At 48.0% G+C, this 23,627-nt stretch overlaps 2 long non-coding RNA genes across 2 annotated transcripts; both read left to right on the top strand.

Annotated features, from left to right (window-relative positions):
* Nucleotides 1-16,627: 16,627 nt before the first annotated feature.
* On the top strand, nt 16,628-17,264 carry LOC306804464. The gene is made up of 3 exons (XR_013774885.1): nt 16,628-16,729; nt 16,962-17,149; nt 17,232-17,264. It is a non-coding gene; the product is annotated as an uncharacterized lncRNA (long non-coding RNA).
* A 4,179-nt stretch (nt 17,265-21,443) lies between these two features.
* Nucleotides 21,444-22,087, top strand: LOC306804398. Its single transcript, XR_013774876.1, has 3 exons — nt 21,444-21,552; nt 21,785-21,972; nt 22,055-22,087. It is a non-coding gene; the product is annotated as an uncharacterized lncRNA (long non-coding RNA).
* The last annotated feature ends 1,540 nt before the right edge of the window (nt 22,088-23,627 follow it).

The raw sequence follows: 23,627 nt of genomic DNA, 5'->3' as shown, positions 1-23,627 counted from the left end.
TGATTTTTAATTTGAAATGGTGGGAGTTTGTTCCATGACTGTGCAACCAAGGTGTCCTTCCTAGTCCCTCAGCTTGGGCATTTACTCCTGTTAAATTGCAAATATTATGACATCATTGGTTGGTTTTATATTTCTGTGCTGCTTTCTCTCTCCTGACCAGATCAGGATATATGCAGAACAGTTAAATTTTCCATTTTATTGATAAAAATCACCAAGGAGTTTTTCTAGACTACTTACTGTGACTGTGGACTTTTTTTTTTAAACATTTTCATTTTCTGTGTTCTGCCCTAATAACTTTTAAACTACTTGGATAATTCCTGCAAAATTTGGCAAAGAGAGAGCATTTTCAAGCATATCAAATTGTGATTAGTCTAATGAAAATAGAGTAGCCAGAACCTATTAGTACTTTTACTGAGGATGAGTGAATTAATTCAAGTTGGAGAGATATCCTGAAAGCCTTGTGTCTTCAGAGAAAAAAAAATTAACACAAATCCAAAAGAAATGAAATTATTCACTGAGTTACACATTTTTCTCATCATAGACAACATTGTTAGACATTTATTTTTCATTTAATTAATGTTTCACACAGTAATTCTTATCTACCAAGGACATAAAAATGCTTCAGAAGGCAAAAAGGCGATTTTTTATCTTGCAGACACTACAATCTCCAGTCACTGGACAAGAATATTTGGAATAAAGTGGTTACATCTGTAAAAAAAAAGGGCCAATGCAATCACCTTTCATGTATTGTCCTTAGGACAATATTAACTCTTAGAAGATTTAAAGACCTTAATTAGCTCAGACAGGTAGACTGTGGATTCCAGTTGGGTTTACCATGAGTCCTGTGGACCTGCTGAGCAATGCATGAACATCTGCACACCAAAAAGTGCTGCATGTCCTCCCACAGCTGCCAGCCCATCATGGGGTAGCAAGGAAACACAAGGAAAGCTCCTTACATGGGATGTTTTCAGCAAAAACTTCTTTCACATTGCTGCTTCAGTATTTACCTGTCGACCCTCTTCCCTCTCACATTCACTGTAACAGATGCATAAACCAGCAATAATCCCATCTTATCCATTCCTTTGAAATCCTTTTCCCACAGGTTTTAGTTACTTGTGTAGGAAATCCTTGATTCAGCTGCCTACAAACTCACATTTGGTTATTAGCATGCTAGTAATAAGCATATCCTGAGGAACAGTTAAAAGCTGCTGAGTTACATGCTCAAGATTACCTTGGATCTTGTTTTCTCTTTTTATATTCTTTATGTTTTAGACTGCTGGATGTTAAGCCAGCAATTCCTTGACAATTAGCTGGGGTTTGAATGGCCAAGAACTGCCTAATTGGTATCGAGCTGTGAGCAAATGACATCATTAAAAACATACAACTGTTTTTCTGTATAACTGCTTGTAGTGTCAGTCCTATGGAATGCCTGGAAAGCTAGAGATTAGTAAAATATATGGCTGATATAACAAGAAGTTGAAACAGTTCCTTTTTTTTATTCACTTCTCATTTGAGAGGAGCTGTGAATGAAATTCTTCCAGGCTAATGGTAGTGATTTTAAAGTGATTCACACTTGGCTTGGTTTAATCATGGGTTAGTTATTTAATAATTTCATCAAGAGCATAAAAATATGTGCACAAACACTACACTTATGCACTTCTGATTTCTGCCTTTCAAACCCATGTAGATGTGCTTTTCAGGAGGTAGGTATGTTTATTTTTGAATTTTCTTCATGTGGCACATGCACTGTGTGCTTTGCAAGCATGTGGTAACTTTTTCCTCAGGAGATCATAACTCATGGACAGAGTTACAAACTAAAGAAGCTGGTGCTGTATGTTTTAGTAGGAACCTGGACTTTGGCAGGTGGGAAGAGAAAGGCTCTTTTAGGTGTTTGAGGATGCCCTAAAGAAGTTGCTGCACCAAGTGCAGAGCATTTGAAGAAAGCAATTTTAAAAAATGAGTAGAAATTAAGATGGGAAGAAATTCATCTGGATTTTGAGAACAAAAGTTGTTTGTCAGGAAAACCCCTGATACCATGTTCTGCTTGAACACAGAAATGGATTCCTTTATTATACAATTTTCTGCTAATTTAAAAGGAAGCCTGTTGCACCTTAACAGATATAGAGGAATTAAGTTTCATTTGAGAGGTGTCAACTTAGAAAGAAGAGTAAAGCCAAGCCAGGGGAGAAAGCTGCAGGTGAACATGATATTCAATCTCTGCTAACCAAAGCACATCTCTGAAATCTGCATTATTTTCTGCTGTTTCCTTCAACTAGGGTCCAGTTTAATATCAAATCAAAAGTAGTTACCTCTTTGCAGGGATGCTCAGGGGTGGAAAGACAAAGAATAAAGACTTGGAGCAATGATCCCTTTACTGATGTATTTTGCTTGCCATCATTGCTTCTACTCCCTATTTTAATTTTCTGTTACACCTGTTTAGCTGACTTTGCCACCTAGAGAAAGAGACATTAATTTTATGGGTATTTCCAAACACAGTCCATGAAGTGTCTGCACAATTCTGCAGGAAGCTCTAGTGGCAGATGCAAGGATACAGCTGCAGGATGGAGCACACAACTCAGCTTTGTTACCCACTCGTTATTTCCTAATTTGTGTGCACATAAAGCAGAGGCTTTAATTCTATCTCTACTGAAAAACTTGAAAGTCAGTAAAAGCCATAAAAAATGTTTGTGGGGTAGAACATTGCCTAGGCACAACTTTTTAAGCAGATGTACTGAACACCATTAGGGCTGTGCTATGATGAGCAGCAAACATTTCAACTTTTCAAAATAAAAACATCATGGCTAATGTTATGCAAATTACAACAATGCTGAGTAACTTTCAGCACCATCAAGGGCTTCTGCTTGGAAATGGAAACATCTGTGAAACTAAATTGACAGAATCGGGTTGTTTTTTTGTTTCTTTTTTAGAAAACAAATTTGTTCCACTTGCATTAGAAGGTGACAAAAAAAAAAAAAAAAAAAAAACCCAAAAAAAAACCCCAAAAAAACAAAACCCCCAAACAAACAAACAAACAAACAGAAGCCCCCCAAAACTGAGAAAGCAACTAATCTATGAATCCCATGACACCCTATACAGAGTTCAGCTTGCCCCAGACTCCAATTTTTTGAGTAAGACATCCTGAAAGAAGTTTACAAAGGTTCAGTGGTTTGGATGTTTTCTGATGCACTTACAGTCCAGGAGTTTCCAAGGCATCAGCTCATGTGACTGTCTCTTCTGAGCTGGGCTCATTCAGAGCTGTGGTTTTTCTTCAGAGGGTTTCCTCCACTGACCACCATTCATGGGGGATGAGGTCGTTGATGGAACCTGTGTCAAACATAAGATTGAGCATTTTAAAGAATTTTTAAGGGCAATTTGGAAAGATATCAAAAAGAGATTTTTATGCCATACAAGTGCATTTTATTTTCACATCTAGTCTCTGATGATGTGAAAAAGAGAAAGAGACAGATATTGAAGACAGATGTATTTTTAAACTTGGAATGATTCAAGCTGTCCTCAGTATTTTGTGGCTCAGATCAATTCTTGTTTTATCTTCCCATATATTTTTAATCTCAAACTGACTTCCATCTACATTTTGTTGAGCTGAGCTTTTTTTTTTTTTTTTTTTTTTTTTTTTTTATTGGCATATTGTTAGGAAATGGAGAAAGGATTAAAAAAATCTCCAGCAAAGACTTAAACGTATTTTTGATTTTAGTATCCATTCCACAAAATAATTCCCCCTGATGCAGAGGCCATGATAAAAAGGGACATCTTTACAATATTTTTGGCTGGGAGCTGTTTCTGACGTTGAGAAATTCAGCTCATATGTTTTATTTTCTTTATTGGCCGAAGATGTGCTTTGTGCTGATGAGGTTTGGGAATCATAATTTCATGCTCTGTCTCAAAGCAAGAGGCTGAATTCAGTCTATTTTGTGCCTGACTATCTGTCAGTGCCATTAGAAACTTAATGCTGGCACTAGGGTTTGTTTTGTGAGCTGAGGAGATGCTCAGAAGTGAGGGCACCTCCCCACAACAATGCCCACCTCCCAAAAATCTTTCTTTGTTCTTGTGTCATCCTAGTGACGTGCAGTGAGAATGAAATGCAGCAGAGGGAACACACACCCTTTGCACAGCACCTTTCTGCTGGTGCCTGAGCAAGGGCTGGCGTAGCTGCCTGCCTGCACATGAATCCTCAGCGAGGACTTTGCTCCAAGCTCACAGAGGTGAACATGCAGAAACCTGGGCTGAACGCTGAGAATGTGTGGGAGACAGTCATGAGGTCCCTTAAAAGGCAATGACAAATCTTTTTCTGTTTTCATCATTTTATCCTGATGGTGAGAAACCTACACTTGTCTTGTTTTGTACAATATTGCTCTTCCAGCACATAAACACACAAACCTCCTGCAGAATTTTCTGTTGAAATTTCCATGAGCTAAAAGACACTAGAACTGACAATGGTTCTTTCTTCTTAGATATTTGAAAGAACGCTTTGAAGATCTTTTAATTACTCAAGTTATCAAGAACTTGGTGGTTTTTTTCAGCACTTTCTCATTGCTGTATATCCTTCTGCTGTTGTACATCTGAACACATCCCTGCAGCTTTTTATCCCTCTAAGTCAAAACTGCTGCATATTTATCACAGGAAGATGCTTATGCCTCAATTATAAAATCATGAATTATGCTATTTAGCTCTACTTTGGAAGCACCCAAAAAGCTCAAGTTTTGCTCTTTCTGCATTTCTAGAAACTAGTTTATTTTCCCTAAATAAACTTTCTTAATTATTATGTACGGAAAATAATTGATTGATGTTAGCTTTGCCCCAAGAATGTAGATTCAGTGATGGAGTCATAGAGCAATGGCATTTATTGAGTGTTTTTCTCTTAACAGCACAGAAATCAGCAGTTTATAATAAACTTCTGTCTGGATCATCAGCTGAAACAGACATCAGCAGGAGTGTCGTCCACGAATTTGTCTAATTTGCCTTTTTGGAGGCATTTTTAAATTCTGTAATTTATGATAACAAGTTTATCTGTATGCTGCGTGAAAAGGTTTGCTCCTCAATTTGTTCCAAGCCTATTTTCTTTTATTGCCTTTACTTTGATACTATGAAAATCATTGAATGCCTTCTTTATTCATGATGCATCACTATTTTTGTTTCAACACTAAGAATTCTCAAAACATGTGAAGAGCAGCAGCAGATGTAATCTCCTTTTTTCTCCAAATAAGCCCTATATATATTGCTTTTAAATATGTCTTCTCCTTCTGAATTCTGAATATTTGATACTGTTTCAATCCAAATCATCTTTGCTAACCCGAGCTGTACGGTTTAGGAGGAAATACAGCTATTATCTAGTGCTGCATTATAAAAACCTGAATAACTATTCTGGAAACCAGAGAATAACTTATATACTCATAATGCCTTACACAGAAGTTTGAAACACACAGTTTCATAAGAAAGTTGAACCTACCAAATCCTCTTTCTAAAACCATGGTGCATTCTGCCCACTTCACCCTTTCAGAGTGGTGTGTGAGAACATGACTTGCTGACACCAACAGCATTTCTCCCACTGTCTTGGGCAGTGTCAGCATTTTTGCCAATTGTTCATTTAAGATCAAGACTATTTGTACCATGAACTGAAAACTGGAATTACCAGACTCCTTGCTAAAGGAGAGAAATAATCTATCCTACTTCTGGAAAGAGTTGAAGGATATTGCAAGAAGTGAATAATTATTATTATTATTTAGCTGCTGGTAATTTGATTGGAAGATAATAATTCTGCATTTGTTAATCACACTTTGTTATTGTTAATGCCTTATTTCCATTGGTCTTACATTGCAGAGTGTTGACTGATTGATAAATTTTTGTCATTTACTTGTTTGGATTCATCAGTGTAAACCATTGCTATATCAAACTGTTATAACTTTTTTGTTTTTAATGCATTTTGATTTTTATTTGTAGCAGCACAAGAGTTTATTGGTGACTTCACTATTTATCTTTTTACAAGATACTATAAGAAATTGTTTCAAAATTTAAGTCAGACAGATCTAGCTTTATATCTGGTTATAAAATAGTGCAGTAACAATCACTTGATGTTTTAGTCCCAACCTTAAGCAAGATATCCATTGTGATGCTGATCTGTATTAAATTATTTTTCATTCTTATAAAATATGAATCACAAATAAGAAAACATAAACCCTACTTTAAAAATTGAACACAACTGAACACAAGGATATCCACCAATGTCTGAAAGAGGAAGCAGAAATGAGTGGTCTCACAGAGAGAAAAGCAGCACAGGGCTCTGGATTCTGTGCCAAATACAAGTAGCAGGAGTCTGCACATCTCTGTGAGGCTGCACTAGGGCACATTCTCATCTTGCTAAACAGCTCAGAAAGTCACAGATGTTTAAGTCACTGGATAACATTATTAGGTATTGGACACTATTGGATCTTCTACAAAAAAGAAACCCAAATGGAGCTAATTAATAGAGCAAACAATCATCAGAGATCTGACTCTGAAGGTATTTTTGATATCTCTAGTTTCTTTTTAGTCCAAAGTCATCTTGATTTTGAGTGTGATATTTGTTTATTTTCCCTAAGAGGTAAACATATTAGATAAAAATGTCCTAAAACTGAATGCCATGTTTAAGTCTTCTTTGAACTATTAGTTCCATGGCAAACAGTAAAATAACCTTCTTAAGCTTATTCCATTGGTTTGTAAGAAAGCAATTAAAATACTTTACTATATAATCCAAAGCCAGAGTAGAAGGAAACAGTGCATGCAGTTGCAAAAGAGTGGTGCATGCTTACACACAAACCCCAGTGTTACTTAACACCATATTATTGTAGCTAATTAACATTAAACATGCATCAAGTACTATATAAAATGGCAAAAAATGGTGCCTCCTTAAAGAATAACAAACAAATGTAAATAAAATTCTCTGAAAAAACTCTAAGCATCAATTATCTTGTATAAATTATTATTAATTGTATTAATGCATTATTAATACCTATGTGTGTGTATGCAGGTATGAGTGTGCTGAGATACACACAATCATGTATTTTCTCTGACTACCCTGTTCTTGGTGCTCACACTTTTCTGGGCACATAGAAGTCTCTTTTGTGCCTTGTTGGTATCTTTTCGTATATATTACTAAGCACTGGACTAAGAAAAAATTAATTTAGCAATGAAAGAGTTACTGTGAGGAAGAAACTGAATGCTGCAATGATGATTTTGATCTTATGCTTATCGTACTCCTAGAGAGACACTCGATTACTGAATTTCCAGAATATCCAGAAAATACCATGCAGTGAATAAACATTAGCTTTTTTTTTTCTTTTTTCCAATTCACAAATGTTACATTGTGTTTTGTGTAGAAAGCTTATAATAGAAACATGTTCTACTGATGTTGAAACTACATTTTTCAAACCGACTATATTAAGCCCTCTGCTGGAGAGGAGTTATACAAATGCAACATGATTAAAGTCATGATAAACAAAAAAGAGAACTTGGGGGGACATATGCAGTATTTATGTCCGAGCGTCAAATGAGTCAAAAACCAGAAATAAATATATTTTTCTTTACATCCCTGTTTCTTGGGTTTTTTTAAATGCATGAAACCATATTCTTGTTCCACACACAGTACTGGAGGTACTTGGCTCTTTGGCTCTAGGAATAGAGCTTTTAATATTTTCTTTCTCAAACACTTTATGAAGAAGACAAACACTGCTCTTCTCACTTGCAACACGAATACAATTAATATTCAGGATCATCTTGAACTCTAGAGCATAGACTCAAAACTGATTTACCATAATCTCAAGATCTCTGTGAAAATGAACTTTCCTTCTGCCCTCCCACTTCGTGGCTGTTGGATAAAATATCCCCACATTTCCTGTGGAAATTCCTCATAAAGAGAAATGGATGAAAAGTGTGGCAAAAGAACTTTTACAATGCGCAGATGGCTAAAATGAGGTTGGTCATCAATTCCATTACTCTCTAGTATAAGGTCTGAACATATGAGGAGGATTTTTAAAACTCTCACAACTATTTCAGAAAGAAGGGAGAGAAAACATCTTGTTCTGCTGTGTAGGTATGAACTGGTGTTTTTTCTGCCCATTTCTAGTTCCTTTACCCCATGCAGAATTGTTCTGGATGAAGAGCTGGCCCCAGAGAGACTTTTAAATAAATTTCTGGTTAGAACAGGTAGATGAGCTCACTTTTGGGTTTTTTAATACTAAATGAACATGGGGAGCTAGGAGGGAAGAGATCATTTTAGAGATGATGTGGAAATTTTTACCTTGATAGATTGATTGACTGATTGCATGCCTTTGGCTCCCAAAGATAGAGAAAAGCTTATGGTCTGTGCAGATGATTCAGCTCACAAAATATATTTACAGGGAAGGAAGATATAATGAATCTGTGTTGTATGTTATAGTTCAAAATGCATGTAGAATCTTCAACTCGATCTACAACACTATTTTTGTAGGATGAGAAACGTACTAAGCAGAGACAGAATAACAGTATCAGTACTGTCTAAAGCTTCTGTACTTCTGTGACACTTTTATCTTTCAGCTCTTTAGCTCAAGTTGAGTTACAGGCATTAACAGACATGCAAGAACATAAACTGAAAGTTTACACTTTTTAACAAGCTTTGCTATTTTTTTTTATATTTTAAGCTGACTTTTTTCTCATGGAATTTCTTACTAATGATGATATTGTGCAAACCCCTGTTTTAGGGCATTGCCTGGACTCCAGTAATCACAGGATCTTCACTTGTTTTGACACTCTTTCGTTCAGCTGTCTAGTTCCTGAGTGACAGTGACCACTTAGAAATAGTGCCAATGAGGTGAAAAATAAGCCATTTACACTCTGAGAACGTCCTGTCCTTGCAGGGCAAATGTGTCCCTTATGAGGCAACATTTCACTTGCACAGTGAAAGCCAGTGAAGTGTAGCTCATTGAGGTTGCATATATTTTTGATCAGGCTATATACAGGCAATAATCACGACCCCTTTTGCCCTTTGGTCTTATAAAAGAAGGCAGAAGATGATGGAAAATTGAATTAGATCGAATATATGCACACATTATAAGAATACTGAACATGAGGATTCTCCTTAGCACGTATCACATATGAATGAAGCATTGTTTACCACTGTAAATTAGTAAGAGTTTGATGTGAGTGTAAGAAAGACTGCAGGGAGTCTAGAAGTATACTGCCCTCCTAGTCAAAATCCAAGCACATAACCTTGTGTCAAAATAAAAATATGTAAATATTTTCTACGGAAAAATTTGTGAAGATTTTGTTAGGATTTTTTGTTGTTGCTGTTCATTAACTAAGAAGGAAAGAAGCTGCAGGATTTCATCAAAACTTTCAAAATAACACATAGGATCTGCAGTGGTGCTTCAGGGTTTGATAATGGCTTTAGGTGTTTTGACCTCCCCAGACCTCAAACTCTGTGAACATACTGAAAATTTGCTGTCGCTATTCATTGTTGGTAGGCAACAGCCAGTACAGAGCAAGTGTAATTGAGGTGTGCTGCAGTGCAGCAGAGGGAATGCTCTCCTCTGCCTAAAGGAATTAATTCACTCTCATGTAAGGGAGATCAACGTTTACACCTTACTCTGGCTATGAGTAACAATTATCAGCCTTGATAAACTCCTAGGACCTGCCCATTAGCATCAGCAGACTTTCCCAGATCTGGCATCCCACTGCACTTGCCCACTGAGGGACACACAGATGTGTGACTGGAAACATCCTTTGGGATACTTTGTGTGGATCACATCCCCTACCATTTGCTGCTCTGAAAGATGGCTATAAATAAAGAGTAGAATGCAGGTACATCTGAGGGACACCTATGGATATACAGGTGAGAGATTGAACCAATGAATTAATGCACTGACAGTTTCACTATTAGTCTGTAGATGCACTAAACCAGAAAACACTGTGGAAAAAAAATTATGGCATTAATTAAGAAAGCCCTATAATTACCTCTGATTGTCTTCTCTACAAGAATGCAGAGCTACTTACTGCCAGACAGGTTGCAGGACATAATATATCAAGACTGCTTAAACTGCCTTAAAGAGCATGAGGAGACAGGATGAAGGTGAATGGCTTCAAACTGAGGGCAGATTTAGATTGGATGAGGGGGAGAAATTCTTTCCTGTGAGTGTGGTGAGACACTGGAACAAGCTGCCCAGAGATGTGCTTGCCCCATCCCTGGAAGTATTCAAGGCCAGGCTGGTTAGAGCTCTGAGCAATCTGGTCTAGTGGAAGGTGTCCCTGCCCACAGCAGGTGAGTTGGAATGAGATATCTTTAAGGTCTCTTCCAACCCAAACCATTCTATGGCTCTATGATCCATTAAATACCTGCCTCACTGCCCCTCATACTCATGTAGGCTTTCTGGCACCCACACAGCAAAAGCATTTATACAGCCATGGGAACTAATCCAGCTACAAAGAAATCTTTCTCTTTCAAAATTATTTTTCAGCCACAAGGACCTCTTGATCTACTTCACAACACCACATTTAAAGGCACAACATGTGGGTGAAAATGAGTGACTCACCAAAGTAAGACACAAATCAAGTATCTGCCACTGCCACATCCCTTGTACAATCTTCTGAAATCATGGTATGGATCAGGGTATATGAAAAGAACAAAATATGATGCAGATTACTTATTTTGGTAAGGAAACCAACCAGCCATACCTGAAACACTACAAATGAGCTCTCCAAAGTGTCCAAGGAAGAGATGACATAGCTCTGAGGAAAGAACATATCTGCAGCACTGGCTGTGCTTCCTTGCTTCCTGTGAACACCGTCGCCAGAATGATGATGTATTGGTTTCTTGTGTGAAACTCAAACAATGAACTTGAGACACTCTTTTTCCATAGGAACTTCTTCTAATGACCATCTTCATGGCATGGGTGGATAGTATAGCAGCCAGGAACAGCAGCATTCTTTTTAAACAATTCAGACATGAGATGACTGATTTCTTTTTCCTGACACTGTCTTGGAAACATAAACACAAGAGTAATTTTTCTGACATACTGCCCAGACAGCTCCAGGCTTGGAAAAGTTTTTTAAGAAGTAAAGATGTCTTTTCCATGCTCTTCATTATATAACTTGCTCTTAGATGAGTATCACAGAGAGCCATACAGCAAGAGAGCCAATTATAAGTTAAGGAGAAAGTGAAATTTTTTGTAGAGAGAGATTAAATGAAAAGGTGATTTATTGTCTTGGGGTGAATAAAGAAAAAGGGAGTTCCAGAAAAATAGGAGAGAAAAAAACCCAACCACCACAAATTAAAAAGTGACTTCTGACCTCAGACTCAGAGAAAGGGACAGAAAGGGACTGGAGGAAAGATCTGGATTGGATAGACTATACTGACCGGTGCTTTTTATTATAACAAAAAAAAACCCAAACCAAACAACAGCAACAACAACAAAAAACAAACCCCAACAAAACAAACCCCAAAACAAAGAACAAAACCTAGTCTTCAGAGATAAGAAAAGATCTATTATTCTAAACATGCTATGTGTCCTAAAGGCAGCAAGCTGCTGAGGGTAAGGTAAATAATCAGTTCCTTTATTTCATATGTTCTGCAATGGGTGTGAAACTGTATTTTTATCTCTTAGACTGTAAGATTGTATCTGAATGGCAGTGCTTTAATGCCACCACATTTTAAGAGGCTGTCCTGAGCATTGATTTGAAAGCATTTGCACTGAGACCTCTTTAAGCAAATGAAAAAAAAACAAAAAAAAAAGCTGTAAAGCACCAAATGTCAAGCTCTCCTTTTGAGCTTTTTTATTTGAAGTTGTCATGGACATTAAAGATGCTGATGAATCAGTTCTTCCAACACCTTTTCATAGGGTGCCATTTCTGTTGAAAGGAGGTATATGCACAAGAGATAATATTTTTTTCTGGCAGTTCATTTATGTAGCATGGTCTGCAAGACATAATGCCTTCAGGGTGTTGCTCAGAAAGAAAAGTTAGTCTTCTTTAGGACTTAAAATAAATAAGGTTTCTTAGGGCTACAGAATCGGTCAGAAGTACAGATCTCCAAGAATGTTTATGGTAAGTCAGTTGTTTGCAAATGTATTTCCAAGAATCCTGAAATCTGCATAGCTAGGGAATACCACAGCTGAGAACTGACTTGTATTTCTGATGTGCATCTTTACCCTGGAAACTCTGTAGGGATGAAGTCTGGAGACCTGTGAAAATCCTCACTACACATCCTCTCTTTTTGAGAAAGTTGCAAGTCATAGTTGACAATTTCTGTGATCCTTACCTCAGAGTTGCGACCCTTCAGTACTGAGGAATTCCAAGGATATTGTTCCTTCATGTTAACATTCAGAGTGAGTGAAATTTTGACTTCTGGACTACAGTCTTCTTTGACTGTGCCAGGAAAGAGACTGATGTCATGATAATTGCTCATGTTTCTGAAGGATTTTTTCCTTGCTATTGCTATCCAAAAGATATCATTGCTTCTATCCATGAGCCTTACCTCTGTCAAAAGTGGATAAAATGCAGGGGAAGATAAGATTTATTTTTTTTAAGGGAATGAAGGAAGTGAGGCCTGTTGTTCCAAGGACCTTCATAATTTGCTTATGTTTATGTATCAGACTCTTTATTCAATAGAGCACTGGACACCTGGGACCATGGAAAAGAAGAGAAAAAGGACAGGAAGTGGTCACAGCATAAAATGTGCCAGAGTTCAAGAAGTGTTTGGACTATATGCTCTAAAGCACATGGTGGGTTTCTTGGGACTGTCCTGTGCATCCCTTCCAATGCAGGATATTCTATGATTTTTTGATTAATTGTGAAAAAAGCAACTGCGGGAAAGGGCAATATAACAGGACGAGAAGTACTCTTAGATAATGGAATACTACAGTTTAAAAAGCTACCACTGCTGCAAGAAACTACTCAGAGAAAGATCAATCTCGCTCTATCTTATAAGCTTTCACATTCTACCTCATCCAACAATTTGTAAAATACTCTATGAAAAGCTAAGACTCAGAGCAGCTTTAATAATCTTAGCAAGGAAGGTGAAGCAAGGAAAAAAAATGTATTTGATCCCGTCATGTGTAGCTGCACTGAACATTTTGTTTTCAGTGTGCATTTGCATTCTACACAAAGGAAAACTACAAGAAATACAGAAAGAGGAAAACATAAAAATGGCTCTCAGAGGCTTTAACCTAGTAAAACCCTTGAGAGGCCACTAATGGTAAAACTTGAAAAAACAGAGTCGAGCACAGTCAGAATCTAGCAAAGCAAATCAGTTTATGCATAACATTTCCAGAAGATTGAAAACTGCAAATCCTGCATATCCAGAATGAAAATCCCATCCTGAAATCACCACACATTTTATATATGGTAACAGATAAGTAACTGTAATTATTCACAAACAGGGCATCGAGCATGCTTGTGCTGCCAGGTGAGATTGCTTCTTCTGTTGCCAAGACAACTCAGTAGATGCTAATGGTGTAAGTTTATTTGGCAGCACTGCTCTATACCACAATATGGATATTAATGAGGGGCCTTCGGCATTCATAAAATATTTTATTTTTTTATTTTTGCCATTTTTTAAAGCCTGCATAAAATACCTGCATAAAATGAACACTGCAGTCCATGGAAAATTATTAGTACTTTAAAAAAATAAAATAATGGTAATAAAAGTAAGTGTATAGATCAAGTGAAGGATGGACTCTGGACCAGGTACCCCAGAAAGGAAAGAAAGTACTTTGTCTTTAGCATTTTCTCTGGGTGGACTCGCAGTAGCTGGGACAGAGAGTTGCTATGCAATAAAAGGATTGTCTCAACACCACTGTTTCCTCACTTAACAATGTCCTGGAATTACTCTAACTTTGAAGCACAGGGTAGAAATTAAAACTTGAGGGTGATTAAAAACACTTGCAAAAAATTGAGATGTCACCTTGCATCACCTTGCCTGTTCAGAACACCAAGCGGCTGAGTCTCAGTAAAACTTCTAAGACTTCAAGTACCAAGGTCCACTTCTCATGTGTACAAAAGTCAAAAGAAGCCAGTAAAGCACTGAAAGACCGTCTGGCACCTGGACGTGTTAACTCGGGGCCGCTTTCTACACAGAGGCTACAAAGCCAGACAGTGGGGTGGTGGGAAGATTGCTAAGGCTGCTCAAAGCACCTGCAGTGCCGCCAGCACAGCAGGCTGGGGAGCACAGCACTGCTCCATCCCTACACAGGGGGACAGGAAGAGGGCAGAATCAGAGGCCACAGTGACCTCTGGGTGTGCCTAAAAGCAAATGAAGCAGCAGCAGCAGTGGCGGAGTGGCTGAGACTCAGAGGCACGGCCGTGCAAGTGGAGGGAGCGCTGTCAGGCAGTGCCTGCACGCTGGGTGAGGGTCTGGGGTGAGGCCGATCACCTCTGCCCAGCTGAGAGCCCAAAGCACTTTTGGAGAGCTGTGAATTCAAAGACCTTTATTGCACAAACTAATGCTGTCTTCCCTATCTGGTGTGTTTTTAACCCTGGGCAAGATGTGTTTGCCTCATGCTGGCTGGAAGCTGCTCCAGGGCCAGCAGCGAGCTGGCTGCAAGGGCCAGGCACGGTGTAGAGTCCTACCCAGAGCACTTGGCTGCTCTGGGTGTGTCCCGGGCTGTCTTAGACACCGGGGCATTTGGGTGGGCTGGGGGCAGCCCCAGGGCCCATGGCAGGGTGTCCAAGGGCCCTTTGTGCCACGGTGGAGCACGGTGACCGTGGAGCCGAGTGGAACTGGTGTGGGGCAGGGTGTCCAAGGGCCCTTTGTGACACGGTGGAGCACGGTGACCGTGGAGCCGAGTGGAACGGTGTGGGGCAGGGTGTCCAAGGGCCCTTTGTGACACGCGTTGACATAGGTGCTGGCAGCAACGCAGCCACGCCAGAGCGCTTGGTGCTTGCGACGGGGCAGGACGCAGAGAGCGGAGCTCGAGCGTTTCTGACCCGGAGCTTTTCCCAAGCGCTACTCGTGCGGCTGGCCTTGCGGCCAGACTGCTCTCGTGGCAATCAAAGCCTTCCTGAGCCATCGGCCATCACTGCGGTCCGTGCCCTCGCGGCAAGATGGCGGGCAGAGTGGTCAGGCTCTTTAACAGGCTTCGGGGCAAGAAGAACAAAGGCCCTGCAGCTGCCCCAGCACAACAGCCTCAAGAGCCGGAGACACTGCAGCCACTGCAGGATGGTGAGTGGCACAGCCAGGGCCACAGGGCTGGCGCTCAGAGCCAGCTTGGCGCCATGCCATGCCATGCCATGCCATCCCATGCCATGCCACGCCACGCCACGCTACGCCACGCCACGCCACGCCACGCCACGCCACGCCATGCCACGCCACGCCATGCCACCCCATCTCATCCCACCCCATCCCATCTCATCCCATCCCCTATGAACATGCCTATGCACATTGGCCAGGGTTGCTCTCCCGGCGGCTGTGCTCTATCCCCTGGCCACCTGGCTGTCCCTGGCCGGGCAGTGCAGGGCTGGGCTCTGTTCTCTGCCCTCTCCTGGGGTCACTCAGCTCTGGCTGTGCTCTGTGCCAGGTGCAGTAAAGGACCAGACACAGGAGCAGGACCCTGCCCGTGGCCGCTCCCGACGAGCTCTGCAGGTACCTGCGGCCATCCCCACCTGGGCCGGGCCTGCTGTCCCTGCCGGGCCCAGCACCGCGCCTGGAGCACTCCATGGAGTGTCCCTCCCTTACCGCCCTTCCTTCTGCTGCAGCTGCTGCGCAGGTTCCTGCGCCTTGGCCGTAGGAACACCACGGCCACAGCGAGCCAGGGCACAGCCCAGCCTGACTGCAAGGCCCAGCGAGCTGCAGGCAGAGCCTGGCGCCAGCACCGCGTCCCCTGCACGCGCAGCACGACTCTGCCATGGCAGAGGGCAGTGCCATGGCTGGATCGGCCCGGGCTGAGAGCATGGCCAGCACTGACACCCTCTCCGGGAGCATGTCAGATGCTGACTCCATGCCCAGCCTGACTGACACTCCTGCTCTACCTCCGGACTTTTCCCAGGAAGAGAATGCTTTTTCTCCACATCAGGTAGGCACCCTGGGGCCAGGGCTGAAGGTCTCCCTGGATCATGTGGCCCCTCAAGCCACGTCTGCTGTGCCCCCTCAGCCTTTGAGGCCAGCACAGTGTGGTGGGAAGGCAAGAGCTTCTTGGGGGAAGCTGCGGAGCATGGACAGCATGCCAAGTCCTCCCCGTGCCTCCTCCAGGTGCCAGCCATGCTGAGGGACATTCACCACAGACTGATGTCCTGTGTCACTGTGGATGCTGGTCTGCAAAATGTCCTTGTGACGCTGGCTGAGGAACATCCTGTTCATGTGGTGATGGGTCTCCTGTGCTGTGCCCCATCATGTGACAGGTACAGGACACAAGTGTCTCGAGAGCTCAGGGCTCACTGGCCTGTAGGGTCACGGCCCTGTGCAGCCTGTCCAGTGGGGTGTGCCACACAGGCAGACAGCTCCGGGGCCCTCGGGCCCCCCTGTTTGCTGAGCCTGCTGCCACGCTCCCTCCCTGCCCCTCAGGGCACTGGGGCTCTGTCACACGGCCCCACTCAGCTGCACAGGGCTGAGACTGATGCACAGCTCTGGTCCCACAGCGCTGCCGCCCTGATGTGGAGAACCTTTGGCTCATCGGGACAGGTAGTGCAGGAGGTGCTGGCAACACTGCTCTCTGTCATGGAATCCAGCATGTTCTTCCCCAGAGAGGACAACGAGGCCGTCTTTGCCCTGGCTGTGAGTTTCTGCCACTGGCCTTTGCTCACCCTCCGGGTGCCCTCTCCAGCAGCTCTCCATGCTCTGCCCAGCGCCCTGCAGCTCCCAGCCTCGGGCGCTGGGCTGGAAGCTGGCCTAGGGACAGGCTCAGGGGCAGCAGGCCGGCTGCTCCCCCTGCGTCTCCCCTGGGGCCCTGCCACACGGACACCTGGGCACTGAGCCCTTCAGCCTCGGGGTGCTTTGTCTTTTGCAGGCAACTCTGGTGCTGTGGGTGACTGTGCACATGCCCGAGTGGCACACTGCCTTGCTCCTTCATTCGCCCCGCCTGTTGGTGGCTCTGCTCTTCCAAATTGTCAGCAGCACAGAGCAGATGCCACAGGGCGTGGAGGGCGTGTGGGCAGTGTGCCGGGAGGAGCACCACCTTCCCAGCAGCCCCAGCAGGTGCCAGTCGCCCTGTCCTTCCCTTGCCCTCGTGGCCAGGGCCAGAGCTCCCAGCGTGACCTGGCGTTTGCTCTGCACACAGGTTTGCAGTGAACACCATGAAGGCTCTGCTCTGGCGACTGGGAGGTGAGAACATGCTGCTGCCTCTGGAGAACGAGCAGGTTTGGGACACCCTGCTCCACGCAGACACCCAGCACCATGGAGTGGCGCTGCTGGCCAGGTGAGACCCCCATCTCCATGCTGCCAGAACTGGTGCCCTGTGCCCGCAGTGCCCCACACAGTGGCCGTGGTTATGGGCGAGAGGGCCTTGGCACCGAGGGAGGGCCGAGCTGACTGGAAAAGGCTGGGAGAGGAGGGGGTCCAGGAGCAGCCACCTTCCCAAGGGCCCAAGTACCCTCGCTCGCAGAGTGCCGGGCAGAGATCACACTCCTCTGTGAGTCAGTCCTGGCAGAGGTTTGCTTGCCTGGCTCAGGGCCATGGTGCCTTTGTTCCCCTGCCAGGGAGATGTGCCATGGCTTGAGCCCCTTGCGCACCTGCATCGCCAGGCACCTGCTGAACCTGCCCATCTGGGGACAGCCCCGCTGGGATCTGCCGGCGCTGGCGTTCCTGGTGGAGGTGAGCCTGAGGGCCAGCGCTGCCTGGCTGAGCTGCCTCCCAGCTCTGCGGCCTCCGGAGCCGCAGCCGCCTGGCACGGTGCGCGCCCGCTGCTGCTGCCTGGGCCCGGCCCCAGGCGGTTCCGCGCTCCTGCCGGCCGGTCCCTGTCACTGCCCTGTGCCTTCCAGGTCCTGGAGTTTCTGGACTTGAGCCAACATGGGGAACGTGCCCAGCTGATCCTGTCCAGAAACCTGCCCAGCCAGAGCAGGGACAGGCTGCGCCTGCAGCTCAGGGGCCTTGCGACGCTCAGCAAGGAGCCCTCGCTGGTGAGAAGGGGGCAGTGGCTGAAGCCGCGCTGGCAGCGTGGGGCTGGGAGCGAGCTGCTTGGGCCTGCCCGGGATTCTGCAGCTGAGGCAGCTGCTCCTAACTCTCCTGCCTGCCACTTTTGCTACTCGAGTGCCTCGGCACAGCCTCTGGCCTCTGAGGCAGCTGGGTGTGGGTGCAGGGCCAGGACCCTGTTGGTGCTGCAGCCCTCCAGGGCTTCTGAGCACACCCTTGTGTTGCACACAGAGCGGAGGAATACGCGGCCTGTACCCACACCTGGTGGAGCAGCTGGCTGACCCAGATGAAGAGGTGGTCGGCATGATCCAGATGACATTCAACAGAGGATCTGCCACCCTTCATCTGCATGGTCAGAAGAACCAGGGTCCTTCTGGTTCCAAATGATCCACAGGAGCAGCTGCAAAGCAGACAGGACCAGCTGCAGCTCCGGGCTCACCTCTGCTAGTCACCGGTGTCCAGCTCCAGGACCTCCTGCCATCGCCCTCCCTGCGGGCAGCTCCCTCCCCCCATTCCTCAGGCCCTGCCCATCCCCAGCTTTGCCTCTCAGCCCCCGCCTTTGCTTAACCTTCCCTCAATAAAGTCGTGTTTGTTCACGTTACCCACGTCTCTGTGGAGCCTGAGCGGCGCCAAACCTGAGGCCTGGCACACACAGGGCCCTGCTGCCGTTCTCTTCCACGCTGTGCTCTGTGCACGGACAGAGAGCGACAGGCAGGTGAGGCTGCAAAGGTCCCTGTCCTGAGGTCCCCTTGCACAGCACCGTGGGGTTAAAGGTGGTGCTGAGCACGCTGAAGGGGACAAGGAGCCTGGGACCAGCTTGTGTATGCTCTGAGGCCAGAACTGAGGGACTTGCTGGCAAGAATCCATGGAGGACAAAGGAGGTTTCAGTGCTGGAAGTTTTCACAAAGAGCTTCCTGAAAGCTCAGCAATTCTCCATCCCTACACAGGGACAGGAAGAGGGCAGAATCAGAGGCAATTGGGGTCTAACAGTGAGCTTGGGGTGTGCCTAAAAGCAAATGAAGCAGCAGCAGCAGTGGCGGAGTGGCTGAGACTCAGAGGCACGGCCGTGCAAGTGGAGGGAGCGCTGTCAGGCAGTGCCTGCACGCTGGGTGAGGGTCTGGGGTGAGCCCGATCACCTCTGCCCAGCTGAGAGCCCAAAGCACTTTTGGAGAGCTGTGAATTCAAAGACCTTTATTGCACAAACTAATGCTGTCTTCCCTATCTGGTGTGTTTTTAACCCTGGGCAAGATGTGTTTGCCTCATGCTGGCTGGAAGCTGCTCCAGGGCCAGCAGCGAGCTGGCTGCAAGGGCCAGGCACGGTGTAGAGTCCTACCCAGAGCACTTGGCTGCTCTGGGTGTGTCCCGGGCTGTCTTAGACACCGGGGCATTTGGGTGGGCTGGGGGCAGCCCCAGGGCCCATGGCAGGGTGTCCAAGGGCCCTTTGTGCCACGGTGGAGCACGGTGACCGTGGAGCCGAGTGGAACGGTGTGGGGCAGGGTGTCCAAGGGCCCTTTGTGACACGGTGGAGCACGGTGACCGTGGAGCCGAGTGGAACGGTGTGGGGCAGGGTGTCCAAGGGCCCTTTGTGACACGCGTTGACATAGGTGCTGGCAGCAACGCAGCCACGCCAGAGCGCTTGGTGCTTGCGACGGGGCAGGACGCAGAGAGCGGAGCTCGAGCGTTTCTGACCCGGAGCTTTTCCCAAGCGCTACTCGTGCGGCTGGCCTTGCGGCCAGACTGCTCTCGTGGCAATCAAAGCCTTCCTGAGCCATCGGCCATCACTGCGGTCCGTGCCCTTGCAGCAAGATGGCGGGCAGAGTGGTCAGGCTCTTTAACAGGCTTCGGGGCAAGAAGAACAAAGGCCCTGCAGCTGCCCCAGCACAACAGCCTCAAGAGCCGGAGACACTGCAGCCACTGCAGGATGGTGAGTGGCACAGCCAGGGCCACAGGGCTGGCGCTCAGAGCCAGCTTGGCGCCATGCCATGCCATGCCATGCCATGCCATGCCATGCCACGCCACGCCACGCTACGCCACGCCACGCCACGCCACGCCACGCCACGCCATGCCACGCCACGCCATGCCACCCCATCCCATCCCACCCCATCCCATCTCATCCCATCCCCTATGAACATGCCTACGCACATTGGCCAGGGTTGCTCTCCCGGCGGCTGTGCTCCATCCCCTGGCCACCTGGCTGTCCCTGGCCGGGCAGTGCAGGGCTGGGCTCTGTTCTCTGCCCTCTCCTGGGGTCACTCAGCTCTGGCTGTGCTCTGTGCCAGGTGCAGTAAAGGACCAGACACAGGAGCAGGACCCCGCCCGTGGCTGCTCCCGACGAGCTCTGCAGGTACCTGCGGCCATCCCCACCTGGGCCGGGCCTGCTGTCCCTGCCGGGCCCAGCACCGCGCCTGGAGCACTCCATGGAGTGTCCCTCCCTTACCGCCCTTCCTTCTGCTGCAGCTGCTGCGCAGGTTCCTGCGCCTTGGCCGTAGGAACACCACGGCCACAGCGAGCCAGGGCACAGCCCAGCCTGACTGCAAGCCCAGCGAGCTGCAGGCAGAGCCTGGCGCCAGCACCGCGTCCCCTGCACGCGCAGCAGACTCTGCCATGGCAGAGGGCAGTGCCATGGCTGGATCGGCCCGGGCTGAGAGCATGGCCAGCACTGACACCCTCTCCGGGAGCATGTCAGATGCTGACTCCATGCCCAGCCTGACTGACACTCCTGCTCTACCTCCGGACTTTTCCCAGGAAGAGAATGCTTTTTCTCCACATCAGGTAGGCACCCTGGGGCCAGGGCTGAAGGTCTCCCTGGATCATGTGGCCCCTCAAGCCACGTCTGCTGTGCCCCCTCAGCCTTTGAGGCCAGCACAGTGTGGTGGGAAGGCAAGAGCTTCTTGGGGGAAGCTGCGGAGCATGGACAGCATGCCAAGTCCTCCCCGTGCCTCCTCCAGGTGCCAGCCATGCTGAGGGACATTCACCACAGACTGATGTCCTGTGTCACTGTGGATGCTGGTCTGCAAAATGTCCTTGTGACGCTGGCTGAGGAACATCCTGTTCATGTGGTGATGGGTCTCCTGTGCTGTGCCCCATCATGTGACAGGTACAGGACACAAGTGTCTCGAGAGCTCAGGGCTCACTGGCCTGTAGGGTCACGGCCCTGTGCAGCCTGTCCAGTGGGGTGTGCCACACAGGCAGACAGCTCCGGGGCCCTCGGGCCCCCCTGTTTGCTGAGCCTGCTGCCACGCTCCCTCCCTGCCCCTCAGGGCACTGGGGCTCTGTCACACGGCCCCACTCAGCTGCACAGGGCTGAGACTGATGCACAGCTCTGGTCCCACAGCGCTGCCGCCCTGATGTGGAGAACCTTCGGCTCATCGGGACAGGTAGTGCAGGAGGTGCTGGCAACACTGCTCTCTGTCATGGAATCCAGCATGTTCTTCCCCAGAGAGGACAACGAGGCCGTCTTTGCCCTGGCTGTGAGTTTCTGCCACTGGCCTTTGCTCACCCTCCGGGTGCCCTCTCCAGCAGCTCTCCATGCTCTGCCCAGCGCCCTGCAGCTCCCAGCCTCGGGCGCTGGGCTGGAAGCTGGCCTAGGGACAGGCTCAGGGGCAGCAGGCCGGCTGCTCCCCCTGCGTCTCCCCTGGGGCCCTGCCACACGGACACCTCGGCACTGAGCCCTTCAGCCTCGGGGTGCTTTGTCTTTTGCAGGCAACTCTGGTGCTGTGGGTGACTGTGCACATGCCCGAGTGGCACACTGCCTTGCTCCTTCATTCGCCCCGCCTGTTGGTGGCTCTGCTCTTCCAAATTGTCAGCAGCACAGAGCAGATGCCACAGGGCGTGGAGGGCGTGTGGGCAGTGTGCCGGGAGGAGCACCACCTTCCCAGCAGCCCCAGCAGGTGCCAGTCGCCCTGTCCTTCCCTTGCCCTCGTGGCCAGGGCCAGAGCTCCCAGCGTGACCTGGCGTTTGCTCTGCACACAGGTTTGCAGTGAACACCATGAAGGCTCTGCTCTGGCGACTGGGAGGTGAGAACATGCTGCTGCCTCTGGAGAACGAGCAGGTTTGGGACACCCTGCTCCACGCAGACACCCAGCACCATGGAGTGGCGCTGCTGGCCAGGTGAGACCCCCCATCTCCATGCTGCCAGAACTGGTGCCCTGTGCCCGCAGTGCCCCACACAGTGGCCGTGGTTATGGGCGAGAGGGCCTTGGCACCGAGGGAGGGCCGAGCTGACTGGAAAAGGCTGGGAGAGGAGGGGGTCCAGGAGCAGCCACCTTCCCAAGGGCCCAAGTACCCTCGCTCGCAGAGTGCCGGGCAGAGATCATACTCCTCTGTGAGTCAGTCCTGGCAGAGGTTTGCTTGCCTGGCTCAGGGCCATGGTGCCTTTGTTCCCCTGCCAGGGAGATGTGCCATGGCTTGAGCCCCTTGCGCACCTGCATCGCCAGGCACCTGCTGAACCTGCCCATCTGGGGACAGCCCCGCTGGGATCTGCCGGCGCTGGCGTTCCTGGTGGAGGTGAGCCTGAGGGCCAGCGCTGCCTGGCTGAGCTGCCTCCCAGCTCTGCGGCCTCCGGAGCCGCAGCCGCCTGGCACGGTGCGCGCCCGCTGCTGCTGCCTGGGCCCGGCCCCAGGCGGTTCCGCGCTCCTGCCGGCCGGTCCCTGTCACTGCCCTGTGCCTTCCAGGTCCTGGAGTTTCTGGACTTGAGCCAACATGGGGAACGTGCCCAGCTGATCCTGTCCAGAAACCTGCCCAGCCAGAGCAGGGACAGGCTGCGCCTGCAGCTCAGGGGCCTTGCGACGCTCAGCAAGGAGCCCTCGCTGGTGAGAAGGGGGCAGTGGCTGAAGCCGCGCTGGCAGCGTGGGGCTGGGAGCGAGCTGCTTGGGCCTGCCCGGGATTCTGCAGCTGAGGCAGCTGCTCCTAACTCTCCTGCCTGCCACTTTTGCTACTCGAGTGCCTCGGCACAGCCTCTGGCCTCTGAGGCAGCTGGGTGTGGGTGCAGGGCCAGGACCCTGTTGGTGCTGCAGCCCTCCAGGGCTTCTGAGCACACCCTTGTGTTGCACACAGAGCGGAGGAATACGCGGCCTGTACCCACACCTGGTGGAGCAGCTGGCTGACCCAGATGAAGAGGTGGTCGGCATGATCCAGATGACATTCAACAGAGGATCTGCCACCCTTCATCTGCATGGTCAGAAGAACCAGGGTCCTTCTGGTTCCAAATGATCCACAGGAGCAGCTGCAAAGCAGACAGGACCAGCTGCAGCTCCGGGCTCACCTCTGCTAGTCACCGGTGTCCAGCTCCAGGACCTCCTGCCATCGCCCTCCCTGCGGGCAGCTCCCTCCCCCCATTCCTCAGGCCCTGCCCATCCCCAGCTTTGCCTCTCAGCCCCCGCCTTTGCTTAACCTTCCCTCAATAAAGTCGTGTTTGTTCACGTTACCCACGTCTCTGTGGAGCCTGAGCGGCGCCAAACCTGAGGCCTGGCACACACAGGGCCCTGCTGCCGTTCTCTTCCACGCTGTGCTCTGTGCACGGACAGAGAGCGACAGGCAGGTGAGG

This window comes from Erithacus rubecula, assembly GCF_903797595.1.
Source record: "Erithacus rubecula genome assembly, chromosome: 8".
Lineage (NCBI taxonomy): Eukaryota > Metazoa > Chordata > Aves > Passeriformes > Muscicapidae > Erithacus > Erithacus rubecula.
Note: the sequence above shows the minus strand (reverse complement) of the source record. Positions and strands in the feature narration are given on the sequence as shown.